Raw genomic sequence first — 17832 nt, 5'->3', positions numbered from 1 at the left:
TCCATCTTCGAAAGCTTGGTCCTTCATATAGAAGTAAAAGAATTTATTGAGAGATCACTATGATCATGAACACTTGTTACATTGCATAGTTAGTACAGAAGGTGGCCAGCCTTTAGTACTTGACAAGCAATTAAACAATAAATGGTATTCTATTAGGCTTCTATCACACAGATAGATAGTCATTCGGCAATACCTCCCCTTCTGGAAGGGTTGTTCTTCTCAGCTTATATGAAATGAAAAGGAGAGAAAAGAACAAATTTAAGAGAATTGTATATATAAAAAATATACTGCCACAAAATATCTGGCTTGGAATCTACCTCTGAACTATAGAGGTTTGTCATAGGAGAACAAAACATATACGTATATATATATATATCAACATCAAGTATTATAGCATCGTATTTCACGTGTCTGAATATTTACTATTCTGTCCATCATTCTATGGACCCATGCTCTTGCTCGAGCTTATAAACAATCATCTTTGAAACTACCTTGACATCGAAAATCGAATCTGGGATTTCATTCTAGACGTCAACGTTATTAGAATTCTATGCTTGCATCGTAACCTTCCTCGTATAGTAATACGACTCTCTATTGATAAGAAGGAATAAGTATTCAATAGGTAGATAATCGACTTAATTAGCCTATCAATGATAACTTATACACCACCACGACCCGATTAGTGGTACTCACTCTCAACATCCATTCCAATACAACTCTGACGGTTGTAAGTAATCGGCTTATTACTCGCAGAATCATTCCTGCATTACTATGGCCCACCGTTGACCTACTATAGTCATTCATTTTCCATGAAGTTTTAATAGCTAACCATACGGAGTCCACTCATATCATATTGAATCCTTCTAAGGAGGTAACATAATCACCATTCATGATTCGTGAAGAACATTCCTGATCCTGACGTACATACATGACATGAAGCAGATTAAATTGCAGAAGAGTTTCAATCAAAGCAACGATAGCAGGTTTCTTTACTGGGATACATGAAGCTCAAAGGTTCATTTAGTCCTTTCGTAACATGCTCCTGGCTTATCTCAAGATAGGACCTTCTAAGATAGAAAGCCCGCTCACGGCGATTATATGAATTTAATCTTTACCAAACTACTATTACGGTTGAGTAACGCACAGTCATCAGAAGGAATGTCAATCTTTCACACCATAATACAACCTTCACGGAATTAACCATTATCACTGTATTCCTCTGGCACGAGCGCTGATAATTGTCCTCTTACACTTAAAGTGTTGGCCACCTCTTTGGCCTTTCGTGATAGTAAATTTCCTTACAATCAATGTCATTTTAACCACCTCCAACTAAATTTTCTACCTCATTTCAATCACTGCTTATGTGAAAATGCTTCTCTTAAGTCCTGGTGAGAAAAAATATCACCATTTTTCCATAAGTCATTGCCTTAGTCTTTAGATGTGAACATTGCCACGACTGACTCTCGATCATACTTAGGACGTCTCTTATCTTGGGTCCTTCTTGTTTTCACCAATCTCGACCCTCATTGGATCGATCTATACTTTCTTATGGTTCAACAAGTGCCCCACCTGGCATTATTATAATTACGTCATATTTCCTTCATCAAAATTTCTATTATTGAGAACTTTGAATATTACCTTTCTCCTTGTAAAACCTCTAAGGTTATCCTTAAATCCTTCATCAGGTACACCCTAGGCATAGGGCATATCAAGATACCATTTACTAATACCAGAATCATTGTCTATATACTTCTGAAAAATTTCTCCACTGATCCTTAAAGGTTGTTACCTTAATCCTTTCCAATTCATACTGTCAAAACTCATGCTTTCCCTATTAAGGGTGAAATTCCAACCTTTATGCATTCCCCTAGGATTCATTTCAAGTTATCGGGGTTTTATCCTTAATTCCACCTTTACAAGATACTTACACTCTTCCATGGATAAATCAAGTCATATATACTTGATAGATTACCTTATTCAATCATTCTCACTTCGATAGTCTATACTTAATTTCACAATAACATCCTTATTCAAACTGAGCTCAATCCATATGGCCTCCAAAAGATAACAACGGTTTTTTTTTTCGCTTTGCTTGCCTAATTTGGTAATGACAACAGGGATGTTCTGGAAGATATTGGTCGTGTTCAACGTGAACTTCTTCTTAATAATTCCTTATTTACTTTTGTTGTTTATCTCAACAGTCATCTCAATGTTGGGATATCTTTCATACCTGGCGTCTCCCTTTCTGGGTATCAAACCACCGGTCTTACACTTCACATTCTTGAAGGTCACTTCCTTCATCCAATTTTCCTAATTTCTTACTTCCTTGTCTCCTCAGTCTATCCGCGTCTCATTATTTATCCTTCGAACTATCTCAAGGTTTCCTCGAATCCTCCCAACTTACAGGGGATAAAATATATGTATCTCTTATGCCTTCAACCATCAATTTTAACTCATGATGAATCACCCTCATCCTGACGATTACATTCTTTTCTATTTCTATTGCTACGAGTCTTTAGGGTTTCCTCATACCCAACTCCCTTATCATTCCTCAAACTCTATTGCCTTTATATTCCTTTCCACTTCAGTTTCTTTTTATTTTCCTTTTTCTTATCATTATTTCATGAACCAATACAACATAAGCATTGATTTCAAACATCCCGTCATTCTGGATTCGTGTCCTCAGAACGAATCTTGACAACTTTTACAACTTAGATTCATAATTCATCATACTCGTCTGTCTTTTTTCTGGCTCTAAAGCTTTTACACTATCTCCATAACCTTGGGAAGTACTTTCCTGAAAACAATTGACTGAACTTAAATCAGTTTATTATAATCTCTTGCTCTGTGCCTTCCTTGACCTTTCACCAGCGGGTGGCCTCTCTCTTAGGAGGGTAAGTGACAAAAATAGTCTTTTGTGATTCATCAATCATTTAGAATCTCAAATGATTTCTATATTTCCTTTAGCCAGGCTCTTGCCTCGACTGGGTCAGCTTGTTCCTTGAAACTCTGAGAGCTTAGCGACTTAAAGGTCCTGAAAGAATTTCTCACCGCATTGTTTCCTCAGGGTGGTGGTTGGGGATAATAGTCTAAGTTCTGTCTAGAAAGGTCCATAAATTATCGTATAAGAGTACCGTCTCGGGTCTCCTTTCCTTACTCGACTTTTGTTTCCTTAGTTTGAACATTCCCTCCTCCTCCCCATAATCGGGGTCATCCTACATGTTTTAAATCCTCATTTTCCACTTCATTATGTTATGGGTTCCTTCTATCTTGATGGCGACCTCCCTGACTATCACGTTCAGGGTTTGCTCTAAATCTTATTCCTCAAACTATCTTTCATCTAAGATCTCATCTTTAAGCTCTTAAACATTTGGAACCCAAATTCTGTGGGAATACCTCAATAATTCGGGTTGTATTGCAATCTCAAACAGCTTTTCGGTACCGGCTCCGGTTACCTTCACTTCTATTTCCATTTTCTCAAAATCTCTTAAAAACTCTCCCAAAGACATTATCATCTCGAGTCTCTCCTTTTTACTAAGGGCATCAGCCACCACATTGTCTTTCCCCGAATGATAAAGAATCTCCCAATCATAATTCTTGATTAGCTCTAACCGCCTCCTCTGGCGTATGTTGAGCTCTTTCTACGTAAAAATGTACTAGAGCTCCTATGGTTTGTGTAAATATTGCACTTCTCTCCATACAAGTAGTGCCTCCAATCTTTAGGGAAAAACTATTGCCACGAGCCCAAGCTCATGGGTGGGGATATCGAATTTTATATTCCCTTAATTGTCTTGACGCGTACGCGATTACCTTGTTGTGCTGTATAAGAAGCACTCTAATTCCTTATGTGAAGCGTCACTACACATCACAAAATCTCCTTTTCCATCCGGCAACGCCATCATAGGGGCCGTCACTAATCTTTGCTTCAGTTCTTGAAAGTTGTTCTCGTATTTCTCTGTCCATTCGAACTTCTCAGTCTTACGAGTAAGCGCGTTAAAGGGGCTATTATCTTTACCAAATTGAACGAACCTCCGGTAGTAACCGGCCAATCCTACCTCTGGTAGTCGCCCTAACCATAGTCATCAATTCCTCAGTGGTCCTTTATTCATTCTTGTCAGGATCCTCCACGGGATTCTTCTCAGCAACAATCCCTTCTAGGACAACATCCTCAACCACTACATCCTCAATATGAACATCATCTGGTCCCGCGTTAGGACGCTCTATCGGATCCATAATCTGATCTCCAATAAGTAATAAAATATCATCGCGTTGTTGTTCCTCAAACTCAGGGTTCGGAATCCCGCTACCATATACCATAACGAACTACGCTTCTATCACGATATTTATAAGGGTTCCCATAAGGGTTTTAACTGTCAGTACTATGTTAGGTAGTCTGACTATGAACTTGGCAAGAGTTCTTATTATCTTAGTGAACTTATTATTTTAACGTCATATCATCTCTGAGGTTTATAACGCTTAGCTCTGATACCATTTCTGTAACACCCCCAAATCCGGGGTCGGGGATCCGGGTTGTCACGAGTTCCATTTCCCTTAATAACACCCAATCTTAATAAACAATCAACTACTCCGTACTGTGACCCCACAATATACACACACACGCCACAAGTTATAGTCTCAGAGATGAATACCAAAAATAACACAAGTCATTTTATTCCACATTATAAGCCATTACACCTCAAGAGGGTTTCTGAATAAATTTACATTTCTTTGCCATTATTACAATTCATATAGATACATAAGTCCGGTACAACAAAAGTTGAAAGCCTATCCTACTAGTAGTTCCTACCTCAGCTACAACGGCATCAACGCCTACAGGAAACTGCGGAACGTTTCCTAACCACTCACGAATTGGGAGCTTGATCCTGTTCATCTTGTCTATTTGTTGTTGTGTGATGAAAGAAGAAAGCAAGGGTGAGCAACAAGCCCACCGAAATAATATGTATAATGAATAACAATATATGAGTATTCTCATAGCACTCATGAAAGTCTTGGTCAAGAAGAATTGAACCAAGTTGATATCTTAACGCGACCAAGTCACAAAATATTCAGTATATATATACATATATACTTTTCACAATCTTTGAAATCCTTTGACATGTATAATATACACAGAGTTCCAGTTTATAACTGTATAAAAATATCGTTGTAAGGTGATCTCATATATCTAACCTTGTCTCAACTTTTTTCTGAAAACCTTTGTCATTCATAAGATAATCATTAACTAGATATAAGTTGAAAAGATGAAGTTACAAGATACTCCAATATACTTATATCTTTTTCCGAATACTACTTGAACTACCACCGTTCAAGGTATAAATAGTTCATCCCATAGATGAAGCTACACGAAAAACTTGTATAGAATCAATCTTTGAAATATCATCAAAATAAAATGAAGTTACGAGATACTTCATTTGATGAAAACATCATTTTGAAAACTCGACCATGCCAACACTCAACAATCGCCCAGCCGTAGCCTTCCTATCGAAGTGCTCTGGGTAGTGTTGCAGAAATATCCAATTGGATGATGAACTCATTACGGGAGTTTGTCGTGCCAGGAAGACCACTTACGATGATCAGTTGCAGTAGTGCAACCCCACCATTTTCTACATGTAGAGGAGAACAGTCGGATTTACTTGTCAACCGAACCCTGGACTCCTAAGCAATGGACCGTCTTAGCAGAACTTCCGGGCCATTTGGGCCAATAAATAAGGTTGGGCCGGTGCCACTCGACCACTTACGCCACTCCTAGTTCAGATGAAATCCATGACTCTGAAACGTAAAGCTCGTCTCCCCTTTCCCCAAGTAGGAACTTGTTGATACGACTCCACCAAGAAGTCGCATCTAGTTGGAAAGAAAAACTCACCGATATTTCCCAGGCGATGCCTGTTAATGGATTAACTTATTCCAAGGATTTTACTTCCCGAGTGTTGGGTAAGTAATTAAAAAATCTTTTATCAAAACAGCAACCTTGTTGCGAATATAAGAATACATCACGGAGCCGGATCCCTCAGATTTTTGAGCGAGTATTTAAATCCCCTTCGAAAGGAAGATCTTAAATTTGAAAACGAGTTTTGGGATCCGCTCTAACTTTTAAAATCATTTTGAAGACTCGAAAACATTTTTAAGAATGTTTGGAGTAATGTTGATTTAATAAAATAAATCAGTCCCGATATATTAGAAAATATCTGATTATTATTATTTAAATAATATTCCCACAAGGATAATTCTTATTAAAATAATTGAAGTAGAAGTTTTAAAACTTATACTTGAAATGAATAATAAATAACCAAAGATATACTTATAAGAAAGTACGATCTTTATTTGAATAATCGAAATAAGTTTGATTATCGAAACATTATTCTTTAATAAAATAAAGAATATTATTTAATAAAAGAAGTGGAGTCATAAGTCTTCGAATGAATATTCTAAATAATATTCATTTAATAAAATAAGCAGAGTCATAAGTCCTCGAATGAATATTCAAAATAATATTCATTAAATAAAATAAAGTTATCGAATAATCCTTATTCGATTAATAGTTTTAAAAACTATATCTATATATATATAAATAAATAAATATGTATATATATATTATACTCGGGAACTTCGACTCCCGGTTTAGAAAATGTTCACCTTTGGGTCCCCTATACTAAGGGTATACGCAAATATTGCTTATCTCTAGCATAGTTATTATGCAACTTATAAGCATTTGAATCAACAATTAGATATCAAGATTACAAAACAGACATGCATATATACCATATCAGCATGCTCCAATATATCGCAAAATTTGCAAATAACAATCATGCACTTATCACAAGATAATGCATATACATATATTTACATCACAACAACAGTATAACGGGTAGAAAACTTGCCTGAGTTCTCCGGGGTAGACTTAAGCTTAGAAAGGGTCCGGTAACCTATGAACAACAACATAAGCCGGAATTAAACCACGGTCGCTTAAGAAACTAGACTTTAACCAATTGAACCCTAACGTTTGTTTATGGTCATTTCTACGCTTAACAAATCACATAAGTCGTTCGAGTACCCTTGGCTCCACCATTTTTAATAAATTAACCGTTACGAATTTTAAGGCGACGCTTTCACGAATACCCTACCAAATGCCTAGTCCACTTTACACAATTTTTTCATACTCTAATTAGTCATTTAAGGGCCTTAACCAAGGTTTCAAAGTAAGGCGAGGGGTAATGGTTCGTTCGTGAAACGCCGTTACTTAAAACGGTCGTTTCGCCTAAACCGTACATCGGATCCAAGCGAACCACATATCAAAATAAAGCTCGTAACATGAACTATCTAAACATGGCAAAGGTTAGAATCTTTAAGTGATTTCACGGGTCCTAAAGTTAAGAACAGAACAGTTAAGGAAAATCGGGCATTATGACGTTTATGTTTACGCGATTTCCAATTTAATTAACACTCTAAATTATCATCAATTCACTCACAACCACCAATACAACATTATTCAACCATCATACTACAAACTCAGTCCCCAACTCCAAGTTTTCCCAATTTATCCAACCAATCAAAGACCCAATATTCAAAACCAATACAAATCCACCAAAACTACTTATAATCAAAGATCAAGCCTTAATACTAACAATGCTTCAATAAAACTTAATGGAATCATAAAATCAAAGCTAGGGTTTGAAGTTGATACCTTCCTTGGTAGGTGTTAAGTTTCTAGGAAGCCTTAGGGAGCCTTAATCTAACCTCGTACAAGCTTGATATTTTCAAAGAAATCAAGAACACAAAGTTAGGTTTTGAAGTTCCAAAAAGTCCTATTTAAAGAACTGTAAAAATGAGGGTCTTAGCATGCTTATTTGGATGCGACTTATGAACAAGAGTTGTAGGCCATCGCAATACCTTTCCAAAGAGATATAGAACACAATATTTGAGTGAGTATTGAAGGAGATATGGTAGTTTTAAGTTGCTGCTCTGGTTTTGGCCGAGAGCAAGGGAAGAAAAAGTGAAGTAAAAATGTTTCTAGTTTGATTAAATGATTTGTGTGGTATTTAGCTTGGTTACTTCCTTTTGTTTGTTTAATTAAATTGTTACCATGGTAAAAATTGTGTGGCTTATAATCAACCAATAAATCCTTCCCATTTGGTCATGCTTATGTCATCCACTTATGTCATCTTCCCACACTTGTCTTCTTCTTGTTGGTGTGATGACATCATCATCATTAACCTCTTTCATTAAATCCTAATTATTTGGCTAATGATCGCTGATCTGTTATACGTTCGCTTAACTTTCGTTCTCATATATCGTTTGAGGGATCATACCCGAGATTTTATTACTTGGGTTTTCTTAACCTTTCTCAATACATTATATTCCTTTTATGATCCCCTCTTATAATCCTTGAATTTAAATCATTTTTATCCTGTTACCTTATACTCAATTCTTTCGGTATCTGGTGGATTTTCGGGAAAAATCAAAGTGTTCGGATTTGGATTCTGACGATCTTTACATACACTTATATACCATATAGAGTACTAATAAGACCTCAGAATATCCATAAAAGAACTTCTACATTGTGTGGCATGAAAAGTTTTCTTATTCAGCATAATCAGCAAAATCACTATTCATAAAGTTTACAAAAAGTCCAAAAATTTTGGGGTTATTACAACACTAATCAGACAACACGAAACTGATAAACGCCAACTTTCGTTGCACAATACCATATTACCAGATATCCACAAAAGAGATAGAAGCTGAATAGACACCAATTATATTGAGACCCTATATGTCTATAGAATTTGACAACATAACGGTTTAAGCACAAGTTATCTATCTTGATTACACAATGCAAGTAAGATGGTTAAAATTACCTACGAATCATGCATAACAAATATATGAACCTATGCTAGCATGGCAAGTCCTAAATCCTTAAATTCACTTTCGCTTCATTAAGAATTAACACACTATCTTATAAGTCCGTGACGCTCATAAGATGAATACGCACAACCAATACTAGGATATCATACAATCACCACATACTAAGGTATCAAACAATTTAAATAACGAAATCCATAAATAAATCTGTTAGAACTCCACGATAACGATTAGCCCATAATCAGACTTATCATCAACATGGGTTTCGATGAAAGCATGATATAACAAACGTAGTCTTTATAACGAATAAATAAAACCAAGTACAAAACAAGATTAAGGTTCACAAGTAAGAAAACTAGCATCCAAATAAAACTTAAAATAAAGGTTCACAAGTAAAACAAGGTCTTCTTCGTCTTCGTTGAATCGTGCTAATACGGTCTTCTTACGGCTCTCCTTGATATATCTCTGGCTTGATATATCTTGATGATTTTTTATTAAAAATGACCTAGAGATGTTTATATAGCAGCCCCATGCAGTATAGAATTGTTTCTCTCAGAAACCAAGTAGAAACAGAAATTTGTCATCCCGACACGGCGCAGCCGCGTGCTTGATCAGCGCGGGCGCGCTGGCTTTCTGTACTTTGGGCGCGGCCGCTCGCTTGATCAATACGGGCACGCTGGGCTTCTACCAGAATTTATTTTCCTCATTTTTCTTGCAGCTTTGAGCCGGCTTTCAACGAACTTTTATTCCAACACCACCTTGACACCAAATAAGCACCAAAATAATGCTAATTCACCTGATTACCTAGATAATGCCTGAAATGCAAAAACACTCAAAAACACGTTAAAACACTTAACAACTTGAGTATAAATGCATCAATTCAACGCTTATTAGAGCATATTAAAGTGTCATAAATGCCACTCAACATACCCCCAAACTTGAATCGATGCTTGTCCTCAAGCATAAACAGACTCAAAGTTTAAGAAATAAAAATGCACAATGCAATTAATATGAATGAAACAGTTCCCATAGAATAATTAAACCAATCGAAAAGAAATACCTCAGCAAATGCAGTTATTCACATAAGATCAGTCAAACCTCACAAATCAAATTACAAACTAGAGACGTGTGTGTGCAACTGCTTACAGATATACTATCACAACTAGATCAACAATCATGACTCACTTCTTACCAAGACAATCGCAAGTTAATAAACAGAATAAAAGCTAGACTCAAAATAACTTATAACACTTCGATTCTTATATCAGAGTTTTATATGGATTCATGCCTTTATTCACAATAAACACATGACTTTAATAACTCGAGTACTAAAGAGCCCACTTATGATTAATTATACATAACACTTATTCTTTCTTTTTTCTCTTTTTTTCTTTTTTTTCTTTTTTTTCTTTTTTTTAACAACGAATTTCTGAATGAGTGTGTTTCGCTCCATCTCATTCAACCCTAGACTACTCATATAAATATGAGCCGGCTACTAGCCATTTGACACCTAGCCACACAACTAGCAATGAAATCCAATTTTCTCCAATTTTTAAATATCCATGTCTTTTATTATTAAGAGAATACCCTAAATTCCAAATATAAACAAGCGATTATACCTCGACGAACAAACAAACCATGACCATGATCTAGCACTCTAGCAACCTATAAGACTTAGTGAAATACAAATGTCTCTAGCATGCAAATTAATTCGATAAGACTCAACATCACTCAATACGACATCACTTCACTCACATTAATATCACCAATTAATCGGAAAATCATCTAAGGGGTCATGTTATAATGCAAATGCATGAAACTATATGAACCAAATATCATAAAACTACCAAAAATAAAATAAAATAAATAAATAAAAACTACATGGAAAAATATGCAAATATATGAACTAAACTATCATGCAATATGCAACCATATGAGACTCACACAAAACATATATTCCTTCAACTACTACCCCCAAACTTAAAATATTCATTGTCCTCAGTGAAGGTAATAGTAAGGAATCAGGCATACCTACTGCGAATCAGAATCATCACCCTCAACGGGTGGAGTGTCAGGCGTGTCTAAAGGCAGATACACGGAATCCTCACAAAAAACTGGCCACTGGATGTCAACTCTGGTGGCTCTGAAAGCTATCCCAAGTGCCTGGGTGAGATCTTGTGCAAACCGACTATGGATATTGTGCATCGCATCCATCCTCCTCGCGAGACGCCTATACTGCGTCAAACTCAAACCAGCCCCAACCTCTACTGCCTCATGCTGCTGCTGCGATCCTGACGGTCCAGCCTCCTCTCCTAACTGAGCTCTCCAAGCTACTCGACGGGCATGCTGAGAACCTCCCGCAGTAGCTGCCTCCATAGGCCTACCACCTGGCAGATGATCATACGAGTACCCAAGCCCTTTAGGATCGGGCTTCCCTCCATACCACTCCTGTATGCTCAACAGTGTAGAATTGTCGATAGGAGCGCTGGGAAGCTGTAGCTGCTCATGTGCGGGCCAATGAACACCAACTGCCACGCACAACTTCGTTATAACGGATGCATATGGAATAGCACCTGTAGTACCTTCTCTCAAGAATCTCAGAATCCCCTGATAAATCACCATCCCCAAATCAATGTAATCACCTTGAAGAATACCCCACAACAGACGAGTATGCTCCACGGTAATCTCATGAACATGCGAAGATGGCATGATGTTAGCACAAATAAACGAGTTCCAAGCCCGTGCAAACCTGTTCATGCACGACGCAGGGAACGTGGAGTAATCAGTAGTGCTCCTTCTGAACTTCCTATGAGTCTCAGGCATATACAGAGTAGCAACGATGAGATCCAAATCAAAGTCCTCCGGAGTCTTATCGTTCCAAGTGTCCTGACCCACCTTCCTCACAGGCCGCTCAATCACCATCCTGATAGCATCAGCACTGTACTCTACAGTCCTCCCCCTCACCACCAAGAAGTCATTCTTCTCCACCTTGGCGTTCGCATAGAACTCCCGCACCACACTCATGGGCACAGCAGCTTGCGCCTCACAAAAAGAAACCCAGCCCATCTCTAGAATCATCTCTAACAGCTTACAATCCTTCCCTGATGGAAGAAAACCTCGCTCCTTAACAATAGGCTTCGAGAGAAGCCTTGTGTACTCCTTATCAGCCTCAGGAGTAGAAAACCTGGGCCTCACACCACCCGTAGATGAAGAATCGGTGATACTGCTGCCAACTTGCATTCTTTGTCTCTTGGGTGCCATTGGGATTGACGAAAAGAGAATAAAAGTTTAAGTGTTTGAGAGAGATCTGTGTTTGAGAATTTGTGATGTGCTGGAGTGGAGAAGTTGTGTATAAGTGTATGTATTTATAGGTGGAGAGGTGTGAATTTGATAAGGAATAGAAGTGGGAATTGATTGTGGGAATCGTCGGAATAATGGAATTGATTAGGAGAGGGAATTATGGGATGTGGAAGAGTAAAAATCGGGTTGGAATTGATTTTTAATTAAAAGTCTCGAAATTACATTATAAATCTGTTGTTTAATTTTTTTCAAACAGGGACCTGGCGCGGCCGCGTGCTAGGACAGCGCGAGCACGCTCACTCTCTGGAAAATCGGCGCGGCCGCACGCTAGATCAGCGCGGGCGCGCTTGGTCAGCGCGGGCGCGCCCAGCTTCTGTAGTTGGCCTTGAATTTTTTCCTTTTTTTGATTTTTTTGTGTTTTTCTCCTTCTTGTTTCCTCTACTTACTAGTTACAACATACTTGGGTTGCCTCCCAGGAAGCACTTATTTTACGTCGCTAGCTCGGCGTAGAATGAGATCAAATGGACAATAAAATGGCACTAACCACCTCACGGTTTTCCGTGTCACCATAATAATGCTTCAACCTCTGACCATTTACCTTGAATGCTTGGCCCGGATCATTCTAAAAAATGTGCACCGCTCCATGTGGAAACACAGTTTTGACAATAAACGGCCATGACCAACTTGACTTCAACTTTCCAGGAAAAAGACGGAGACGAGAGTTGAACAAAAGAACTTGTTGCCCCGGCACAAATGATTTGAGCACTAAACCCCGATCATGCCACCTCTTGACTTTCTCCTTATACTTTTGTTGTTCTCATAAGCTTGAAGTCAAAACTCGTCGAGTTCATTCAATTGAAGCATCCTCTTCTTTCCAGCCACATCCAAGTCCAGATTCAACTTCTTCAAAGCCAAGTATGCTTTATGCTCGAGCTCCACGGGCAAATGACACCCCTTACCATAGACCAACTGAAACGGCAACATTCCCAAAAGAGTTTTATATGCTATTCTATAAGCCCAAACAACTTCATCAAGCTTCAAAGACAAATCTTTCCTTGATGGGCACACTACTTTCTCCAAAATGCGCTTGATCTCTCTGTTAGATACCTTAGCTTGACCATTCGTCTGAGGATGATAAGCCGTAGCAATGCGATGATTCACATTATACCTTTTCATCATAGCAGTGAACTTGCGATTGCAAAAATGCGACCCCTCATCACTGATTATGACTCTTGGAGTTCCAAACCTTGTGAATATCTGCTTGTGAAGAAAATTAAGCACCACTTTCGCATCGTTCGTTGGTAATGCCTTAACTTCAACCCATTTCGACCTGTAATCAACTGCCAACAAGATATACTGATTGTTACAAGATGAGACAAATGGCCCCATGAAGTCAATTCCCCACACATCAAAGACCTCAACCTCGAGAAGCACATTAAGAGGCATCTCATCCCTCTTAGACATATTACCCACACGTTGACATCGATCACATTTCAAAACGAACTTGTGAGCATCTTTAAATAATGTCGGCCAAAAGAAGCCTGCTTGAAGAACAAGAGCTGTTGTCTTTTCTCCACCATAATGTCCTCCATAAGCCGTTGAGTGGCAATCTCGCAAGATCCCCCCCCCCCCCCGTTTCGCTGTAAGGAATACATCTCCTGATGATTTGGTCAGCTCCTTGTCGATAAAGAAATGGCTCATCCCATATATACCACTTTACTTCATGTAGAAACTTCTTATTTAAAGCATAAGATTAGTCGAGAGGCATGATATTACTCACAAGGTAGTTCAAAATGTCTGCAAACCACGGTCCTTCTTGCACTCCAAACAGTTGCTCATCGGGAAAAGATTCATTTATCAGTTTCTTATCCAATGAAGTATCATTAGGATTCTCTAAACGCGAGAGATGATCAGCGACTTGATTTTCAGTTCCCTTTCTATCCTTGATCTCTAGTTCAAATTCTTGAAGCAAAAGAACCCATCTAATCAATCTAGGCTTCGAGTCCTTCTTTGAGACGAGATATCGAATTGCAGCGTGATCAGTGAAAATTGTCACCTTGATCCCAAGGAGATAAGATCGAAATTTCTCAAAACCGTAGATAATAGCCAAAAGTTCTTTCTCCGTAGTAGTATAATTCAGTTGAGCACCGTTAAGAGTCTTACTAGCATAGTAGACCACATGGAATATGTTGTTCTTCCTCTGTCCAAGAACTGCTCCAACTGCATAGTCACTTGCATCGCACATCATCTTAAAAGGTTCATTCCAATCAGGTGCAGTTATGACCGGTGCCATTATTAAACTCTTTTTTAATGTCTCAAAAGCTACAAGACACTCGTCATCAAACTTGAATGGAACATATTTCTTTAACAGACTGCACAATGGCTTTGAAATTTTTGAGAAGTCTTTGATGAAACGCCTATAGAAACCCGCATGACCAAGAAAACTGCGAATTCCCTTAACAGAAATGGTTAGAGGAAGATTCTCAATGACCCCCACCTTGGCCTTGTCCACCTCTAGACCCTTACTAGAAACCTTGTGCCCGAGAATAATGCCCCGACGCACCATAAAGTGACATTTCTCCCAATTGAGAACCAGATTGGTCTCAACACACCTTTTGAGAACATGTCCAAGATTTTGCAAGCATTCATCAAAAGAATCACCAAAGACTGAGAAGTCATCCATGAACACCTCCAGATTTTGGCCAATCATGTCAGAAAAGATGGCCATCAAACATCTTTAAAATGTGGCTGGCGCACCACACAGTCCAAAAGAAACTCGTCTGAAGGCGAAAGTACCAAATGGACAAGTGAATGTTATTTTCTCCTGATCTTCTATAGCGATACAAATTTGATTATAACCCGAATAACCATCCAGAAGACAGTAGTACTCATGACCAGCCAACCTGTCAAGCATCTGATCAATGAAGGGCAAAGGTAAGTGATCCTTCCTAGTGGCTTTGTTCAGCTTCCTGTAGTCCATGCAAACTCTCCACCCCGTGACTGTTCTAGTAGGAATAAGCTCATTCTTCTCATTTTCTACCACTGTAATACCACCCTTCTTTGGTACACATTGAACCGGGCTTACCCATGAACTGTCAGATATAGGATAGATAATTCCTGCATCTAGCCACTTATGAATTTCCTTCTTCACTACTTCCTTCATGATTGGATTAAGTCTTCTTTGCTGCTCGACCGTAGGCTTGCTACCTTCCTCTAGCAGAATTTTGTGCATGCAGTAAGAAGGGCTGATTGCCTTTATATCTGCTATAGTCCAGCCAATTGCCAATTTGAACTCTCTCAGAATCCTCAGAAGTTTTTCCTCATTACTACCTAAAAGGTTAGATGCAATAATAACAGGCAGACTAGATGCATCACCTAAAAATGCATACCTCAAATGCTCAGGTAAAGGCTTAAGCTCAAGAGTGGGAGCTTCCTCAATATATGGCTTGAGGCGTTTAGGAGCTTTGTTCAATTCCTCTATTCCAAGAGATTCAAAAGGCATATCAATATTCCTTTTCCAAGGAGAAGCATTCAAATATTGCAATTGTTCTTCACCTTCGTCATCTTCACTATCTAAATTCCCCAACAGGCTTTCTCTAAGGCATCGGACCTTAGTAATTGATCAAGTTCTAAAGTGACTACAGAATCGACCAACTCCACCTTTAAGCACTCCTCATTTTCTATAGGGAATTTCATAGCATTGAAGACATTAAAAGTTACATCCTGATCCAGCACTCGCATCGTAAGCTCACCCTTCTGCACATCTATCAAGGTTCATCTAGTTGCCAAGAAGGGTTTTCTAAAGATAATGGGGATCTTATTATCCTCCTCAAAATCAAGAATTACGAAATCAGCAGGGAAGATGAGTTTATCAACCTTGACCAAGACATCCTCTACTATACCTCGCGGATATGTAATAGAACGGTCGGCCAACTACAAGGTCATATAAGTCAGTTTGGGATCAGGTAAGTCCAACTACTTGAAGATTGACAAAGGCATCAGATTGATGCTAGCTCCCAAGTCACATAAGCATCTGTCAAAAGACACTTTTCCAATAGTAAACGGAATAGTGAAGCTTCCTGGATCCTTAAGCTTCGGAGGTAATTTCTGTTGCAACACAGCACTGCATTCCTCCGTGAGAGCAACAGTCTCTAAATTATATAGCTTCACTTTCCGAGAGAGAATACCTTTCATAAACTTTGCATAATTAGGCATCTGCTCAAGAGCCTCAATAAAAGGTATGTTGATATGAAGTTTCTTGAACACCTCCAGTAACTTCTCAAATTGGTTGTACACCTTTTTTTCTGCAGCCGCTTAGGAAAAGGCGGTGGAGGATAGATCTGTTTCTCCCCTGTATTACCCTCAGGCGGAGTATGCTCAACAGTAGTCTTTCTTGGTTCCACTTCTTCATCCTGCTGCTCTACTTCTTTCTCAGCCCCAGCTTCTTCAGTTAACTCTTGAGTTTGTTCGGGATTCACAACCTTTCCAAACCTTAAAGTGATTGCCTTTACCTGCTCCTTAGCTTCCCTCTTTCCTGGCACTTCAGTGTCACTAGGTAGTGTACCAGGATGATGATTTAGCAAGGCATTGGAAATTTGCCCAATTTGATTTTCCAAGGTCTTGATAGAAATAACTTGACTTTTGCACATAAGCTTCAACTCCTCTAATTCAGATTTTCATTGGCTTGTTGCAGCTGGAGTTGTTGTCTAGGTGCATAATGTGGTTGCTGAAAACCAGGGGGTTGTACTGCTTAGTTGGATACTGTTGATAAGGTTGTTGAACCGCATTCTGAGTGTTGCTCCAACTGAAATTAGGATGATTGCGGTTGTTGGGATGATAAGTGGCTGGCACAGGTTGCTGCACATGCTGAAAGTTGCTCATGAACTAAGCTGATTCATTAGAAATTATGTACTGATCAGTCTCGTGGGCACCAGCACAAAGCTCACAGACACTAGAGATTTGATTAACTCTATAATTAGCCAAAGTGTCCACCTTCATCGTCAAAGCCTTAAGTTGGGCAGCGATAGCAATTGTTGCGTCCAACTCCAGAATTCCTGCAACTTTTTCCCTGAGTCAGACTCTGGGAAGGATTCTGGTACTCATTAGCAGCCATCAGTTGAATAGGTTTATAAGCTTCATCGTAGCTCTTAGCCCACAAGGCTCCTCCTGATGCTACATCAAGCATGGGTCTAGAAGTAGCACCCAATCCATTGTAGAAACAGTTGATAATCATCCAATCAGGCATGCCATGGTGTGGCCATTTTCTTAGCATCTCCTTATATCGATCCCAAGCCTCATACGGAGATTCTCCTGCTTGCTGAGCAAACTGGGTAAGAGCATTCCTAATTACAGCAGTCTTCGCCATAGGCAAGAATTTAGTGAAAAACTTTTACGCAAGGTCCTCCCAAGTGGTGATAGACCCTGCTGGTAGAGAGTGTAACCATCACTTAGCTTTGTCCCTCAGAAAGAATGGGAAGAGGTGTAGCTTGATAGCATCTTCAGTCACATCATTAAACTTGAAGCTGTCACGGATATCGATGAAATAACTGATGTGCATGTTGGGGTCTTCAATAGGAGAACCCTCAAACTGAACTAAGTTCTGTATCATCTGAATCGTGTTTGACTTGATCTCAAAGGTGTTAGCCCTGATGGCTG

General features: G+C 38.8%; 1 non-coding gene across 1 annotated transcript; it reads left to right on the top strand.

Moving 5' to 3' along the window:
• Nucleotides 1-17420: 17420 nt before the first annotated feature.
• LOC141687754 (small nucleolar RNA R71) lies at nucleotides 17421-17527 on the top strand. The gene has a single exon (XR_012561238.1). It is a non-coding gene; the product is annotated as a small nucleolar RNA R71 (small nucleolar RNA).
• Nucleotides 17528-17832: the final 305 nt, after the last annotated feature.

This window comes from Apium graveolens, chromosome 9 (genome assembly GCF_009905375.1).
Source record: "Apium graveolens cultivar Ventura chromosome 9, ASM990537v1, whole genome shotgun sequence".
Classification (NCBI taxonomy): domain Eukaryota; kingdom Viridiplantae; phylum Streptophyta; class Magnoliopsida; order Apiales; family Apiaceae; genus Apium; species Apium graveolens.
The sequence above is the reverse complement of the archived record's forward strand: the minus strand, read 5'-3'. Positions and strand labels throughout refer to the sequence as shown.